This window comes from Lissotriton helveticus, chromosome 3_2 (assembly GCF_964261635.1).
Source record: "Lissotriton helveticus chromosome 3_2, aLisHel1.1, whole genome shotgun sequence".
NCBI classification, from domain to species: Eukaryota; Metazoa; Chordata; class Amphibia; order Caudata; family Salamandridae; genus Lissotriton; species Lissotriton helveticus.
The window spans coordinates 237,090,798-237,109,121 of NC_136062.1; positions in this window are offsets into that span (position 1 = coordinate 237,090,798).

Below are 18,324 nucleotides of genomic sequence, written 5' to 3' on the forward strand. Positions count from 1 at the left end.
AATGCTTGCAATATACTAACGCGCACCATTTTTCTCATTACAGATGGAAGATTCCCTTCTACGAAACAGAGCCTTGAAGAGCTTAAGATGTAACCAGACTTCTAGGTTCTTCTAAATTGAGGGGTCCCCCAGAATTCGCTCAGAGTGCTTCATTTATAATTTTATATAAACTATATTCCTGCCAAGGGGAGGGTAGTTCTTCAACTACTGTTCAGTTATCATGATTTCCTCTTTTGTCTTATCTGGACTTGTAGTTGTAACAATGTTTATTGTTTTAATCTTATGCATTTTGCTGTTGGTGCTGGTTCGTATACTGCATTGTAGAACAACGTACAGAGCTTGTTAGTTGAAAATAAACTTTTTGAACTTACATAGACTCTGTGATATTTGGTGTGGACTTAAACGAGTGAGTGAGCGAAAGGGTGTGCATTGCTTCCACAACTCTGAGAGGTTGGGAGTGTAGTGTTATGTCCTGGGTTGTCTAATCATTGGGTTTCTTTGGGAGGTTCGGGGAGCTAATGAGACACTATAGCTAGTCGGTCAGGGGATTGTGGGTGAGGTATGAGTAAGGTCCATCCTCCTATCAACAACGCCTGTTGCATAGTTCTGTGTGTGCAGAATCCCTACAACAGTAGTAGTATGTACTATCCTATCAAAAATAGTCAAATATCTGGTTGGGCATTTTGTTGGTGGAAATTTACGAAAAGCCTCAAGATTAATAAGATTAGAAGAGGACAACCCAAAGGACTGGACTCAGTGGCTAGAGCGATTGGTGAATAGGAGTTTTATTTAAAACCTTTCAAATAAAGAGTGGCCCCCTTGGCAAGCTTAGCTACAGACAGACTAATAGTAGTAGAGTCATAGCAGAGGCAGTTAGAAGGAGGGATAACAAGAATTTAGAAACTGATTGTCTAGATTGAACATTGAAGAAGATTTTGTAAAAAATAGACTTAGGAAATCGAAATAATATTTCAGAAAAAATAAGGTGCTTGTGCAGTAAAAGTTAGGGAAGTATAATTATCAATATTAACAAAAGGAGAACTTACTGGGGATAGCAGCAGAGCCCTCGGTAGAGGAGCGTTCCTGGCCCTGGGAGACATCTTCTCCAGCTCCCTTTCGACTCCAACCCAGTCTTCCTGCCCCTGGGTGCTGATCATGAAAGATGTAAGAAAGAAAGAGACAATCATGGATGATTGGTGTGAAATAAATAAAATATTTTTAAAAACGCTCCAAAAACATTTATGGAAACAGCAATTGCAATAAAATTGACCCATCTAAACTGGTCAACTAGTATTGCGGGATTTGCGGTCCGTCTTGTTATTATTCAATATATTTATGAACACTATTCCAGTTTTCCATTCTGATTCCAAAATACTAACTAAGCCTACGTACCACTTGACCTAGCCCACCTATTCCAGATGGGCCAATTGTTAACTAAGGGGCCGATTATGATGGCGGATAGACCTGAGTCCGTCCGCCACCATAGAGTAGGAGGGAACCTCCGCATGGCCTGCGGAGTTCCCTCCTGTGCAATTAGGATGTGACCGCCACCCTGGCGGTCACATACTCTATTTTTACCATTGCGGCGGGTGCGGCTTCAAGCTGCATCCGCCGCAATGGTAAAAATGCATACATTGCATTTGTATGCAGAAAGCGGCAGGCACCGTGCGGTGCATGCCGATTTCTGCATACAAATGCAGGGGGGTACCATAGGTACAACCCATGTGCACCCCCCACCCCCTTCACCCAGGGGGCCCGTAACGGCCCCCGCAGTGAAGTTACACATGCTTTTCCACGGCGGAAAACCTGCCGCGGAAAAGCATTTTTTACAGCCCATCCTAATATGGCAGACGGTGTCTGAGAGACACCGCCACCATATTAGAGCTTTTCCGCCGCGGTTGTAAGCCAACCGCGGCGGAAAAGCTGCGGACGGAAACCAGGACCCACCAGCCATCCTAATGTGGCGGTGGGTCTTTGGTGGGTCCGCTGCGGTTTTTCTGCATCCTCCGGGCCGGCGGTGGCTTCTGCCGGCCCGGAGGATGCGGAAAAACCGCAATCGTAATAGGCCCCTTAGTCTGCATTTCCATTTATTTTAAGCCTAAAAATGCATAGATGGAGGACACATGCATACATTTTTGCATACACCAAATTGTAGATTTGGTTGCTTCCTGCTGATGTTCTGCTAGTGATAATAAGCCTATATTACCACTCAATGAACAAACTACAAAAGGTTCTACTAATTACTGGGATAAGCAGCACTCAGCAACACGTGACGTGACAGAGGATGCGTCACGGAGACCACAAAAGAATTACCTACTAATAACAAGTAACTAAGCCTATCAATCCACCACCATCTCTTCTTAGTGGCAGGAGGACAATGGAAGGACTAGAGTCTCCTAGCATTACTTAACAGAAGTTCTCTAAAGTAAACTCGTACATAATGATGCCAAGCGAGCGCAAAGTTGCAAATAAGTCAGATTTGTAGCGTCGAGCACCTGTGTCATAACGATCACACAAGATTTTTAAATGTAATTTACCTGCAATGTAAGCAGCAGCATTCTTGCTGTTCGGGGAAAAAGAAATTATTCACAATATATAACACAGAGCAGAAGAACACAAAGTAGTCATATTAAATAGCTATTCACCAAGCCTCAGGACCGCCACTCCTAGCAGGTCCAGCAGGTCCTGGTCCCGGTCCAGGATATCGGACCACCGGTGCATCAGCTGGGTATCAGTGCGTCGGACCCCAGAGCAGCGAAACACTGCCCGGCGCACCGTTCCCCACCGCTGGCAACGCCCCCGGAGCCCGTACCTGGACCTAGGCCTGTCGCCTGTTGCCAGGGTTAAGGAGAGGTGGCGCTGGAGAACAAAAACGAGTAAGGCCACCTCCGCCTCACCAAATAAGGCCCATGCCTGCACCCCGTTTGGGCGCCGCTGCGGCTACGGGAAGCCTTGCCCTTTCCCTTGGCCTTGCCCTCTACCTTGGTCCATGGTTCCAGGACTCATGGAAAAGAAAAGGGAGGAATTAGAAAAGTAAGTAAAAGAAACAGCAACTTATACCAAAAGAGTAAAAAAAAGTAGTAGAAAAAGTAGAAAAAACTCAAAATACAGAATCAGGAAAATACAGAGATAGATAATAAATAAAAAAGATTTTTAAAAAAGTGTACAGAAACAAAGAATTGCAAAGATAGAGGTAGGATAGAAAACCAGGCCCAGAACCATAGCAATAGAGTGAAAAACAAGATGGCCGCGCCGGTTGTGACTGCATGGGCCAGTTTGCGTGATATTTCCCCCTGACACGCAAAAATCATCGTGAACACGTAATACGCATTCCCGAACTGGAAATACTCATTGCGAATGGAGGGGAGCCTGCAATATGCGACCCGGGACAGGAAATAGGCATCGCAAACCGGCGGGACAAGTAAAAAACAAGATGGTCGCGCCCATTAGCGACCGCATGGGCAAGTTAGCAACATATTTCCCAGCGAGCACGCAAAAACACATAGCGAATGGGCGGGTCAAGCAATTCCACGTGTTTGCGGAATTTCCGTGTCCTGGAGGAGATTTTTTATGGTTTCGCGGAGGTTTGCATAGCGCGACTACGTTAATTTCACCCAGGCCTACTAATTTCCTCTGAGGATGTAGAGGTCCTTATTTTTCCTGTCCTCTCCCACCAACTTTTTCCTGGTGGTGAATGTCAGGAAGAAAAAAGATATTACACTCTCCTCCCTAAATAGATTGGGTGGTGTAAAGTCTTTCCCCCTATGGCCCCTACTCTGTCAGGCCTTCAGAAGAATCATTCCATCGACAGAGTCAACAGAGTTTCCGTCAACAGAATACTTAAGAATACTTAAGGTTTACCTTTCTCTAGATAAAGGAGACGTCTCCAGGGGTTGGGTGGCAAGCTACTCCGCTGTATCTGCGATGTAGTACTCTGCCTGCCAAATTCTAAATCATGCCAAAAGTCTCTCCAAAATTCAAATACATGTATTTCTCTAATACATGGAAGTATTTCACCTTAATACCTCAGATTATATTACTGTATTGAGTGCCCTTTATTAGAAGTGATAGTTTCAAACATGAACTTAGAAACATTCATGCCTTCCACCCATCGCTGACAACATAGTGAACCAAGAGGCAGGTCAATTGTCATGTGTATGACCTAGGTTTTTCTCGTACTTGGAGCAACATTATAGTCTATTAAATCAAACACAAAATAAGTTTTTGTGCCGCACTTTTCCTCAACACATTTATTTTAAAGAGCTCTCATGTGATGCTGAAGGAAAAGGAGGCAAAGTAAAATAAAACAATTGCCAAGGGTCGCACAATTTGGTAATAAAAGGGTGCCGAGATTGAACCCAGGTTTTCTGATTTTACATTGTGCAATTCACCCACTCTATGGGTATTTCATTCTCTCACTTGTTTTACATCATAAGTTGAGGATGTCTTTAAATCTTGGCCCATGAGGTTAGAGTATGTAGGACAGGCAGAGGCACTTGAAAGCTTGACTAGTTTTGGGCTCGAACATCCAAGATAACCTCAAGTTAAGCCACAGCAAGGTATCAGGCTCAAACTTGGTTTGAGCCTTCACTAGCTTTTTCGTCTCTCTCACATAATGGTAATTATGGAGACAAAGGCATACCACATTGTATGACTATGATCAAACAATTTTGTGAAGCAGGAGTACCAACACCACAGTGCAGGACTCCTTGTTTCAAGTACCATACCTTTACCACAACACCATATTTTGCTCAGCGGGCTATAAAACTGGATATTCCCTACCCCATAGGTAACAGCAAATGCTTATTGGATTTCAGTCTTGTTTTCTTATCACAAATTTACTACCAGTGTTTAGTTTGATATGTTCAACAAATGATTGCCTAAAAGCACACAAGTCGTCACCTTAGGTGAAACCTTTTCTAAGCACTCCTAATGTTTACATAAGAGAGACTAACGGCATAACCAGATTGTGTGGCCTACACTGGCAGCTCCTTTGTGGAAACTTTGGGCCATTGCCCCCCTATGGTTGGTCCCCCCAGCCCCGAATTTGGTGTAAATAGAAGCAGCTGAGCTTCGTCACATGACTTTCAGTATGCAGCAGAGCAGCAAACTGTGAGCAGCAAGGAAGCGTGGGCTGTTGACGCAGGTTTGCTGCGCTTATTCTAACTTCCCAGTAGAGTTCCAGCAGCCAGGAATGGTACTGGAGGCCACTGAAGGCAGGGGTGGAGTGACCCTTGTTGGTGCTCTGACTGTCTTTGATGACCAGGGCATTGTGCCTTTCATTGGTCGTCCCATTGCTTCTGCTCCCGAGTGAGGGAGTGAAACGAGAGAACAGTCATCCAGCATTTTGTGGGTAGTGGCTCAGGGGGTGCAGGGGTGCTATAGTAGGGTGCTGCAGGCCTAGCATACTGGCTTGGTTCTGTTTGGAACTTGGTACTGGAAAACCGCAATGGCCATGAAAGCGTTAGCTGCCATCTCGCCTGTGCCAGCCCCTCCATATCGTTCGAGACTGTACCGCACTCTATCACACCATACCACATTGGACTACCTGCTCCTCTTTCTTTAGCTGCGGTGTTGGCTCCCACACTGCTCTTACTATCGAATTCACCCTGCCTCATTTCTATCCTGCTAATGTAAGAGTTGCAGGTTGGAGGCGCATGTAGCTCTCAGCGGTTGCAGGTGCAGGGGTTGTCTTCATGGTGGTAACGGTGGGCATTACTTCTATTCCCTTTGGCCCACGTATTTTGGAATTGGATTTGGATTTGTGGCTGGAGCCTAATAATTGAAATCAGTTGTTATATTCCATATAAGTGCCCCAATATCGGCTCAGGTACTACATGCACCTTTAACCTACATTGCCCTCATATTGCACTACATAACGGTTCTTAGGACTGACCTTTTACCTAGTTTAGGTAATGATTAGAGGACCTGGGGATTTCTCCAAAAGGCCTAAGCCTCATTCATTATGCATGAGGATTCTTGGAATCACAGCTGTACAGCTGGCAGAACATCTCCTGCATAAAAACTATGTACAAGGGCCAGGGGGTATCACTTTGGGTATATATACACCATTTCTTGCTAAGGAAGAGAGAGCAGAAAAGGACTTCCATGCCGACACATTGACGCAAGACGTTGAGGCTCCTGCAAGCTGACACTCCAGCTCGCAGTGGTCTGACATCCCTTACGGGTTATCCACATCAAGACCAGAACGGTGTCCCACGTCTCTCACTTCAGGTAATGGGGTTTCACTTTATCCTAGAGGGATTCTTGGCTTTACACCCACATCCAAGCTAGGTATATTCAGGTACATCCAGTTAGGGACAAATCATAGGAGTACCCCTTTTATTACTGTCATGTATTTTTATACTTGCCTGTATTTATCGTTTTAGCACTATGGTAGACATCTACAATCCTTTTACTCTGTTAATGCTTATAATCATTTAAATCTGTTACTATCTAATGGTTGTTTCAGCACACCTATTTTATACTAGAATTACCCTGGTTTAATAAATACCTTTTGAGAAACGTCCCCACCATTTATTCTGTGTATCTCTCTTTGAGACAAAGTGAGCACGAGTGACTGAGTGAAAAGTAGGATTGTTTCCACGATCCCTGATGGGACAGAGTTGTCATGTTCGATAGTTGCCGAGCACTATTCTCTCCTTGGTAAGAGGGGTTTCTAGTGGCACTGTGAGCTAGCTGGTATACAGGCTGATATACTCGGTGGGGGTGTCCGGAATCATTTTGGACACCAAGCCTGCAGTGTATGTTGTCTAAATGCGCAGATCCTATATAGGTTTATAGGAACCACATGACATGGCGCAGCCAACGTTGGTTTTGGTACTTATTTAACAGTCAAATTTGAGTAGTTTAGTTGTGCTTTTCTCAGAGAACCCGACTCACATTACTTCAGAGACTTCTGAAGTGAGAAGGGAACTTTCCTGCCACAGCTGAGTAGGCAAAAATTTCTATTTTTCGGCTGTAGGTTTATCAAGCTTGAAGGACAACCTGTACCTATATTTGTGCATAAAACCTTATCTCAGTTTCCTTGAAACTCTTCCTTGAGCAACTTTTTCAACAATGACTGAAGGAGACACCACAGTGTTAGCACAATGTGCGATAATTGAGGAAGAACTTGAAGGGGAAATTAACTTTTCAGAAAATTTTAGAACTGCCCTTATCTTAAAACTAGCTGAATACGATTTCCCAGCTAGGGGTGGGACAGTAAGTTTCGTGATTGAGGCTCACGAATCATATAGAACAGGGGTAACATGGGTTACATTCTTACAAGCAGATGCACAAACACATACATTTCATTCTTACGCCGAAGAAGAACCACCAGATGAATACAGTCCGTACGACATTGAAATTCCGCTCACCTACCAGGAGCACATAAACTGTTTTAAAGGCGCCCTTCCCCATACAAGAAATAAAGCAAGACTAGGTCCACTTGGTTGTGGCAAGATAGGAGGGGAAAAGTGATACCAACACTTATTTGTGCTTGTAAGCTTGATGATGTACTGCAATGATTTGTTGTGTTACAATAAAAAGATATTTAAAAAATAAATAAAAGATTAGGTCCACTTGGAAGAGACGGGCCACTTGGTCTGTCCTTGCGGCTTACACACAGCATCCAGACAGTGACATAATGCCAGTAGCAGACTTACGTACACTTCACAAAGATATAATAAAACTTTACAGAAATTTAACACAATTTGTGATGTGAACACTCAAAATTCAGCCAACAAGAGCTACATAAGCAGGACCCATTTAGGGATCTACAACTAAAATTACACCACAAAGACTAAATGCAGTTATGGGTAAAATGCCCACTAAACGTGAACAAATGCCATTCTGGATAGCTCAGAAAATAACACAGCTAGAAACAGTATTTCCACATAGAATCCCTAAAAAAAAAACTAGAATGCCTACAATCTGCTTGTCCATGTGCATAGCTCCCCAGATAGAGGATTGTACCACTTGGTGTGCAGTTTTTGCTACAATATATGCCAGAACTCATGGTATCCTTTCACTAGCAGTAGTACCAGACGTATTAAGACAAATACAGACTGATTTTGGAGCAGAACCTGCTCTGAACTTAGGGATGAAATTGCTAGGCAATTTTGCCCCGGTATCATCTATAATATTAGCAGACATAAAAGGGGAGGCAGCAGCAGTGGCAATACGCCAATGCCTAAGGTATTTCACTCCTTTACAACAGGAACGTGAATTACCTAAAACTATTAAAAGCACCTATGCTGAATTAGGTAGGGATAGTTTGGGAGCTAGAGCATTAAAACCTCAACTCATGAGTGGTCCTGAGAAGGATAACACAAAGCAATCACCTGATTCTTCTAAGAAGAAATGGGATAAGAACAATAAAAAACATAAGAAGAGATCTCAGTACAGGAGTGGGTCTCCTCTACAGGAGCCTTCCGAAAGGAAATACAACCTTTGGAATAGGAATAACATTTAAAAAACTGACAGTTATTAGGATACTGATACATGTTCCTCCCATTCCTTTCAGGGTTCACCAAGAAACTCAGAGAGAGAAGGATGGTCAAAACACAGACAAGAAGAGCGTACAAAGCCAAGCAACACGCCACGCAATTCAAGCTACACTTCAAAAACAGAAGACAATCCACAATCTAAACCTCAGTTTAAAAAGAAGAAAGTAGCAGGTATCCAAGTTAGACATTCCCAGAATTTTGAGGACTGAACTACTGAACGGGGAATGGGCACTTATGATGATAGACAGCACAGCAGAAGTAACAATAGCTTGCCAGGACCTGAGGGAATGTCTGGTGACAGCAGAGTTGAATGAGTACATCACAGTGGAAACACCTGATATGACGGTAAGTGCTCCACATAGGTTACATGAAATAACACTCCAAATGGAGGGAGACACACCCAGAAAAGTTAAAGGTTTATTTTGGGAGAACTTGACTTATGGCTATGACCTGAACAAGATTGGCCGTTTGCAAATGTTGTGGATTGCCCAAAGGGAGAAATTGTAATTTTACCATCTTTTTCCGACCACGTTCCAATTTACTTAAAACATACATACGCACAGGAGTGGGAGGTAGCCCTTGCTCCAGCACTTTATCGTAACCATGTTGGGTGGGATACTGAGTGAGCTCACCACATAATCCCAGTGAAAACCAATTCAGTTCCACGGACACAGTACCCAATAAAAAAGGAAGCAAAAAAACAGGTCAGGGAGATCTTAGATCAACTTGAATACCAAGGTGTACTAGAAACTTGCACCTCCCCAACGAATAATGCTTTGTTTCCCGTAAAGAAGCCTGTTAATTCATATTGTCTAGTTTTAGATCATAGACATCTTAACTCATGCACAAAAACATTTGCAGTACAGAATGCACATAGTGCCGTATTAATGAATAACATTGTGTTTGTTTTGCCGCTTTGCCGTACTTGTGCCTGAAGGGGGACACACTACAGGCCCCACCCCTCACTGCAGCCGGAGCTGCCCACGGAACCATCCTGAGCCCGGAGGCACTATAAAGTGAAGTGCGGGCTCCTGCAGTGCGGGATGCCTGTGTTTGTTTTGCCACTTTGCCGTACTTGTGCCTGAAGGGGGACACTCAACAGGTCCCAGCTGGAGCCGCGGCCAGAGCCGCTCACGGAACCATCCTGCGCCCGGAGGCGCTATAAAGTGAAGTGTGGGCTCCTGCAGGCAGGACGCACGCGGGCGCGCCCGGGCAAAGGCCTGTCTGTTTGTGGGAGGAGTTTAGGGATTTAAGTATGGGGAAGAGAAGGGCTTCCACTGTTCGCCCCTCACCTGCTAAAAAGGGAGTAGCAAAAATCCATCACACACTAATGAGTTACCTTACAGGGTTAATGGGGGCCATAGAGAAACAGATAACCACTGTGGAGGAGACACTGATTACAAGAACATTAGGTGTAAAGGGCATTGAAGGTGACAAAATCCCCTGAAACTCCTCCAGTGGCACCTCTAAAATCCCCACGAGGTGCTATTCTCCAGAATGGTTGCATTGTTAACATGTCAGATCACATTACACTCAGTGAAGTAGACTTCACCATTCAGTCCCCCACAAAGTGCCACAGAATACCTTCTAATGCGAGTAAGATAAGTGCGATCCCATATAAGGAAGGGACCATTAGTAGGACTCCCAGGCATGTTCCACCTAACATACGTAAAAAAGTGCCTAAAGCTAGGTTGAAACGTATCCCGTCCGAAGCGGGAAGCAGTGAAAAGGCCATCTCTCTGACTTTTAACTTAGGCAACCTCACCTCCTTAGTGGAAAAATTAGATTCCTTTGTACAAACCTCAATGATATCACTGGAGGAACAATTTGCCCGGATAGAAGTGTGACTGGTCAGTTGTCCTGTTAGCCAAGGAGCGGACTACCAGATATCACAGCATAGCAATCCAGAGCAGGTATCTTGGTTCAACCATTTGCCAGTAAATCATACTGAATCTTACGCTGTAATGCAGTCCACAAAAGCTAGAGGGCCTAGCATTATTAACTATCTCAGGCTAGAACCTGTGAGACCAGGAGCTATCGACACATCTTCTTTAGATATTCCCCAACTTACTGGAAATACACATTGGGACACCTGTACACGCATGGGCAACTCAAGTCTGATACAGAACTTTAACAATACCATACCTACATCCTATAGGCCAGACAAAGCTGATTCGGTCCGCTTGGATTTGCCCCCAGCAGTAACACCATACACAGTTATCTTGGCAAATGTATCTAGATTGCGGTCACAAGAGACAGAAGCATGGGACACTTTAAGGAATAAATCCTCGCATTGGTTGGGCACAAAAATAGGGCTTATAGAACAGCTTTTTATGGAATTCAAGATGGCCCATAGGGTTAATTGGATTGGTAAAGATTATAAAACCCTCCATGGAGACAGTGTGATATTGACATTTAAGACCCCGCAGTTAGTGGAGAATATCCTTTGGAGGGCAGGCAATGTCCTAGTAATGCCAATTGGCATTAACATACTCTCTTTGGGCTTCTTTTATCGACCTCCATCTAGACTTTGAAGGGGTAAGCCAGAAAGAGCCATCAATGAGAGCAGTAGCCCCATGTAATAATGTGGCAGTGGAAAATCGTTTTGAACTCCTCCCTTCTCTTGAAGAAATAGATTGACTTACACCTGTTAATGATAGACTGTATGATTACCCAACATCAGCTACAGTCGACTACAGTCCTAGCGTGCTTCCCTCAAATAACATTGGAGCAGGCATCGAAAGTGGGGATATTAGTGCAAGGAGCGCTCACAGGGGATTGGACACCTTTATATCAGGGAGGGATATAGGACTGGCCCAAGTAAATAACTTGAGAGATGAGGTCCCTTCCCACGATATCACACTGCAAGTCTCGGTAAATGGGTGTAACAATTTTGGGTCTAGTGTCTCTGTTGTATTTTGGAATATTGCGGGCATACGATCCAAACTGGATAACCCTTAATGGCTTAATTTTATCAGGGATTTTGATATATTCTGTCTCCAGGAAACATGGTCTGTGGATCCACTCCATAGTAATGGTTTTAAGACCTTTCACACACCTGCTATTCCGTCAAGCCACGGAAAGTCTAAGGGAGGTCTTAGCATCTACATTTCAAATATGTTGAGCACGCACAAAACACTACTCATGAAGTCAGAAACGTACTCCCAAATTGCGATCTTAAGGTTGGATAAAAGGAATTGTTTTGTGTTGATCAATTTTTATAATAATGCTCCAAGAGAGAGTGTGTGGGGATATTTTGAAGCAACTAATGAATGATATACATACGGTACAGAACGATCAGACAGACGATGGTTACATTATTTGGGGGCGGGATTTTGATATTGCACCGTGCTGATTGGTCAATTATATCACTTGTGGATTAATGGGCGATAATCATTGTAACCTACCTCATTTCCCACATTCCTCATATGGGGACCTTCTTAACAGAATGTTATTCGCACTAGATCTTGATTTCACCAATTTATTATGTCCACCACCACTTCCCTTTACTTAGACTTTTACTGGAAGAGGCCTGAGATCCATTATAGATTACATACTTATCCCTAATAGATATGCAATCAGACTCCTTGACTATAAAGTACACATGACTGCTATAAGCCATCACTTTCCTCTGAGTATGATCATATCTAAAATTACTGTTGCGATTTACACAGAGAAAAAGGGTTTAAGCGGTCCGTGACTTAGCTTTGGATAAACATAACGGCTTCTCCCTGAGGTGGGACAAGCTAGTGCCAGCTGAGTTCACGGAAAAAATTGTAAAAAGTAATTATACAAACTTTGAAGTTTGCTTAGATACGTCTGCAGTACCAGAAGAAATCATGGAATCCTACATGCAGATTGCGGAGTCATTTAGAAGCACTCTAAAGATTAAGACCAAAAGCCAGGGTAAGATTCTAGGGTGGTTTGATGACAAACGCACAAAAGTTTACTCAATCCTAAAAGAAGCCCTACGCAAAACTATTAGGGACTGTAAGGAAATTAGGGAGTATAGAAGGGAATACATGCTTGCTCTGAAATTACTTAAAAGCGAACTCAAAGATAAGGCCTAGGCGGATTTACAAGAGGCGAGTAAAAATAAGGATAGCACTGCTTTTTGTTGGGTTGTGAAATCCCCTTTTTTTGAGAATAAGGAAAACCCAAGTATAGAAATTGCCATTGAGGAAGGACTTTTGGTTTTGCACGATCCCCCATCCATGGATTCTATCTCCAGAAAAGCTTTCAAAAAACATGTATGGCTCACTTGGAGGCACTTAGATTTGCTATGGAGGCCTCTCATCCATCTGTACTCTCAAACCAATTGCTGTTAAGTACTCCTGGTATCCAGTCATATCTAATTATTATTCAAAGCAGGTACGTCAGACTTGTTTTGACTCGTTTCAGACTAAGTACATTCCTTCATCTGGTCAGCTTTCCAACAATAAACGATTGGTCTAAAACATTATGTAGATGTCCTTGTGACAAGGTCTCCCAGCAATCTACAATACACGTTGTTCTTTTCTGCAAGTTTTACAAGGCAATAAGGAGTAGATGAATTATACATATTCTAAGCTAATGAGGCTTGAAGGGCGTGGCTTGGTGCCGATGGAGTGAGCAGCTCAAATCAGTCATATCTTGTAATCTATAAGTTTCGGATTGTTGAAATGCTCCTGTGAAGCGCTCTGACACCCTATGTAGGGTCATGTTCGTGCTATAGAAAAAACTAAATAAATAAATAGCTTCCATCGGCCAGCCGCCATCAAAGTCCATCCTGAACCCCCGTACGGGGCACGGTGCCCCACAGCGCACCCCCGCAGCTGAGGGAAAAGATGGAGTGCTCTGGACAAGAAGCAAGCATCCCTCGCAGCTGGAGACTGCCAGAAGTTAATTGTGGTGAGCGCGGCCAAGCGTCAAACCAAGATGGCGGCGCCCGGCGGGAGCTAAGGAAGACGAAACGAACACCGGCCGTCTGTAATGCAGTGTGAAGTTCAAGTGCTGGGGTACCCTCCGTTCCACCCCTTGCCAGGAGCAGCGCAACGGGCTGGGGGCACCTGGATAGGCTTCCTTCAATAGTGCACCTGAGGAGTCAAGCACACCGCCTATGGTTCAGCACAGCGGTAAGGTGGCGGCGAGACTGATGCATAGCGATCGACGGGCCCAGAACTGATGGACTAGTGTGGACTAACCGGAGGCTTGGGGTTTTCCCTCCTTCTCGCCTCCGGTACAAGATAGTGCGCCGGGCTTGGAGGCCCCTGAGAAGGGCTTTCTAGAGGAGACCTGCCATCTGTAGACCATGGGATGGCCCCACGGAGTATATAACTGGACATTCGCCTGGAGCGAGTGCGGCAGCATGTGGAGTGGCGGAGCAGTGGGCCCAGACGGGGACGAAGCTGAGGAGGTCTCTGGGCCCCCCGCCTGTACCGCTGGAAGGGGAGGTGAAGATGACGTTGTCTACCCCCGCATGACTTTAGGGCACGGGGCCGGAGAACGCACACACCTTTGGTGAAGACCTTGCCCGGTGAGGAGTATTGCGTGTCCCGGTCTTTGCCTGGGACAGAGGGTGCAGGGGCCTGCAGCGGTGCTTCACGCCTGGGCCTAAAACTTTGAGTGTATCACACAGCAACTGGCACCATCATCAACCTGAGAGGTGGGTGAGGGAGGGAGGCATCCGTGTGAGTGCTTGCTGGAGGAGACAGGCACGTGACAGGTGGAGATGATTTGCGGTTCCCCATGAGCACGAGCAATAACAGGAGCACCACAGGACATGAAGACAACATGGGGAAACCCCCCAAAAAGAAGGACAGAGAAGACCCCACCATGAACGCACCTGCGGACGAGAGCAGGCAGGTAGGCCTCGCAGCAGGGGGTACCCCTTGTAGTTCCCACACTGCAGGATATTGTACAGGCTATCACCACATTCAGTGAGCGCCTTGAAAGTAAAATTGACTCATTGATATTAGACATGGGGCTGCTCCGAGAGGACCATAGAAAACTGGCGGACCGGGTCAAGTCGAATGAAGGGGAGCTCACTGAAGCAATACCAGCGCTCACTGCCATGAAACAACGAATTGCTCTGTTGGAAACAAAAGTGCGGACACTGGAGGATAGAGCTGAAGATGCGGAAAACAGATCCCGCAGAAGCAACCTGTGGATTGTGTGCCTACCGTAAAAAACTTGAAGGCCGCAACATGATGGCCTACCTTGAGAAGTGGCTCAAAGAAGAGATAGCACTAGACGGATTATCAAACTTCTTTGCCCTAGAATTGGCGCACTGCATCCCCGCGAGGCTGCCCCTGCCAGGAGCTCCACCATGAGTGGTGATAGCAATACTCCTACATTACAAAGACAGAGATCACATCCTGACCCAGGCACGCCTCAAGGGAGACAAGCAAGTGCACAACTCTACGGTGCGCATCTTCCTAGAATTTTTGCGAGAGGTGAAAAGGCGAAGAGGATCCTACCTGGACGTGAAGCAGAGGCTGCGCCAACTGGACTACAAATATGTGACTCAGTACCCGGCTATGCTCCGAGTGGTGACAGCTTCAAAACCCCGTAAGAGGCGTCCGACTGGTTGGAGCGCTATGACGGAGCAGGACCACCACGAAACCCGGCAAAAAGAGGATCACAAGGACCACGTTCCAGGACTCGGAGGGCTGGGACAGAGTCTCTGGCGCCATAGCAAGAGGAGACACAGCTCGAGCAGCTGTACGAGATGCAAGTGGTGGCCCAGATCAGCGGTGGGGTGCGGAGCAAGGACCCTCCTGATGACAGCGACCACGCGGAGGGCACCGGCTCCGAGGGGGGGGTCCAGCGACTCTGAGGCTCAGAGTGAGCCGCTTTCGAGTGTCAATTTGCAGAATGCAGACGCAGTCATCTGACGGTGAGGTCTGGCAGACTGGAAAGTGCAGGACTTGAATATGATGGGGCTCACCTGTTGTTTCATAGAGGTACTGTGGTAACTAAGGGGGAAGTGCTGTGGGGTAGACCTCTGGGACTGACTGACTAACCTACAAGCAGTCACTTGTAGACTCTCTAAACAAGTTTGGATGTTTTTTTTTTTCCTGCTTATCCGGGGGAGTGGGAGTTTGGGGACAAGTTTGGTATTGTATTGGGGGGGAAAAACACTGGGTTGCAGAATGTTGAATACCATGTGGGCTCAAATGGGTGACGGGCGCAGTGGGTGCCACTCAGCCTGGGAGGTGATCAGACCACGGTAATACTTGACAATGGCTGACAACCAACACTATAAATACATGACCTGGAATCTCAGGGGCATGCACACTGACTAAACACCATAAAGTCCTCTCATACATCAGAAGATGGGGAGCCCAGATAGCTCCTCTACAAGAAACGCACCTAACACAAAAGGAAGGACAGGCATTACACAGGAGGTGGAGAAAGCAGCTCTTCTACACCACTTACTCAGCCTATGCCCAAGGGGTGTTACTGTTGGTCCAGGCGGGAGTCCCGTTCCAGTTGCTACACTCAGTAGTCGACCCGGAGGGCCGCTACGTGGCCATCAAGGGATGGCTGAAAGGCCGAGACATTACCATGAATACTGCATACACCCAAAAGTAGATCAGCCTGCTTTCTTTGTGACACTAAGCCACAAATTAGCACAATACCTCACCGGTACTGTTGTAGTGGGGGGCGACTTCAATAGTGTAGACGATGTGCTCCAGGACCGGTCCCACCCCCACTGCCAACCTCCCAGGCAGCGCATGCTTCCCATGTGTTCACTACTTGGCAACAGAGCTGGGGACTGTTAGATGCATGGCGAACCCTGAACCCGCAATGCAAGGACTACTACTATTTCTCAGCGGTCCACGAGGTGCCTGATTATGCTCTATGGATGCTCCACATCAGCCGAATATCTGGCACGCACCATTTCGGACCATAATCCGATGAAATGGGCACACCCACCAGCGGCGATCTCCACGTGCCAACTTCGCCCAGACACACTGGAGGATCAGGGCTTTAGAGAGGAGATCAGGGGCGATATAGCGGATTATTTCCGACTCAATACCGGGTCAACGGCATCCCTAGCCACAGAATGGGATGCTTTCAAGGTGGTCTTGAGAGGTCAGTGCATTACGCATGCCGCAGGAGTCAGGAGGGTCATTATGAGGGAAGTGGAGGGGGCAGAGTCAGCTCTCCGAGAGGTGGAGCGCAGGAGCAAGGACACCCAAAGCTCCAACGGGCACTCCTTGACATCAAGGAGGAGATGGCAAAACAAACAGAGAGGCTCAGGAGCTTTGACTACAAGAAATATTTAGAACACACACATACTGAAAGGGACTTGGCTGGATCACTCCTGGCATGGCTGATGAATCCGGTGAGCCGAGGCTCCCCCCCAAGTGGGAAATGGGGGATCAGACATTTTGCTCAGGGTAAGATTAACGAGGTCTTTGCACGTTACTACGCCACACTTTATTCAAAAATGTGCACATGTGGGCTGGCAGATATGGGGGACTATCTGACTGAACTATCACTGACACGCCTAACCCCTGAAATTGCAGAGCTATTAGGGGCTGATATTACACAACGGGAGATACGGGTGGCCATCAAGGGAATGGCGCGAAATAAAACGCCGGGTACTGATGGCCTGCCAAACGAATTTTACGCAGCGTATGTAGACACGCTGATTCCTCGCCTGGCTACAATGTACCAGAAGGCCCGAGAATTGGGGAAGTTACCCGACAGTGCCAAGGAGGCCCTTATTATCCCCATACCTAAACCGGAGTAGGAACACCATGACTACACCATTGTCCATGTTGAATATGGACTATAAAATCCTGAGCAAAATCCTCGCGACTCGCTTACTGTCACATATGCCTCATCTTGTTCACCCTGACCAGGCGGGATTCATCCCAGGGTGGAACACTGCCATAAATATCAGATGACTTCTAGCGGTAATGGACTCTGAAGGGTACAACAAGCATGAAGCAGCAGTGCTCACAGTGGACATAGAGAAGGCATTTGACAGCCTAGATTGGCAATATTTATACGTAGTCCTGGTCAAGATGGACCTGGGGGAGAGATTCCTGAAATGGGTGCACCTCCTGTACACAGCCCCTACAGCCCGTGTGAGCACTGGAAGAGTCATCTCACCTAGACAGGAGGTGGAGAGAGGAACGAGCCAGGGATGCCCCCTTTCTCCCCTCCTGTTTGCTCTGTCCATGGAACTGCTGGCGTGCAGGGCCAGGAGCAGCCATGATTACAGGGGCCTAGAGACATCAACAGGTCAGCATTTTATAGCATTATATGCGGACGATCTTCTGATCTTCCTGCGCGACACAGTGGGTGAGCTACATGGGGTGCGCGACATGCTGGCCCGCTTTGGCACTGTGTCTGGTGCTCAGATTAACTGGCAAAAATCCAGCTTATATCCGGTAACCGCGGACATCCCCCCAAGATAATGGGGCTTGAGCCAATGCCGTCCGACTTTTATTGCATTGCAGATCCTGAAAAATGAATGCGTTACAAGAGAGATAGCTCTATTTTTAAAAAGTATAATCAAGTGCAGAAAAACAATGAGAATTTTAACTTTAACATTCCAAAACGATTTGATGCAGAATTGATTGTTTTTAATTTTTTAACACAGCGATATAATGAAATAATTGTATTTATTACATTTGGTATGTTTTTATGATTTTTATGAAACAAAAATTGATTAAAGTCTGATTTGATTTGAATAACATTGTGCCGAAAAAATACAAAACAACACTAGATATCTCAAAGGATTCTTCTGCCAAAACATAGCGCCTGAAAGCAGGTATCTAACAGCATTCTCAGCGCTCGGTTCTCAGCGTCAATT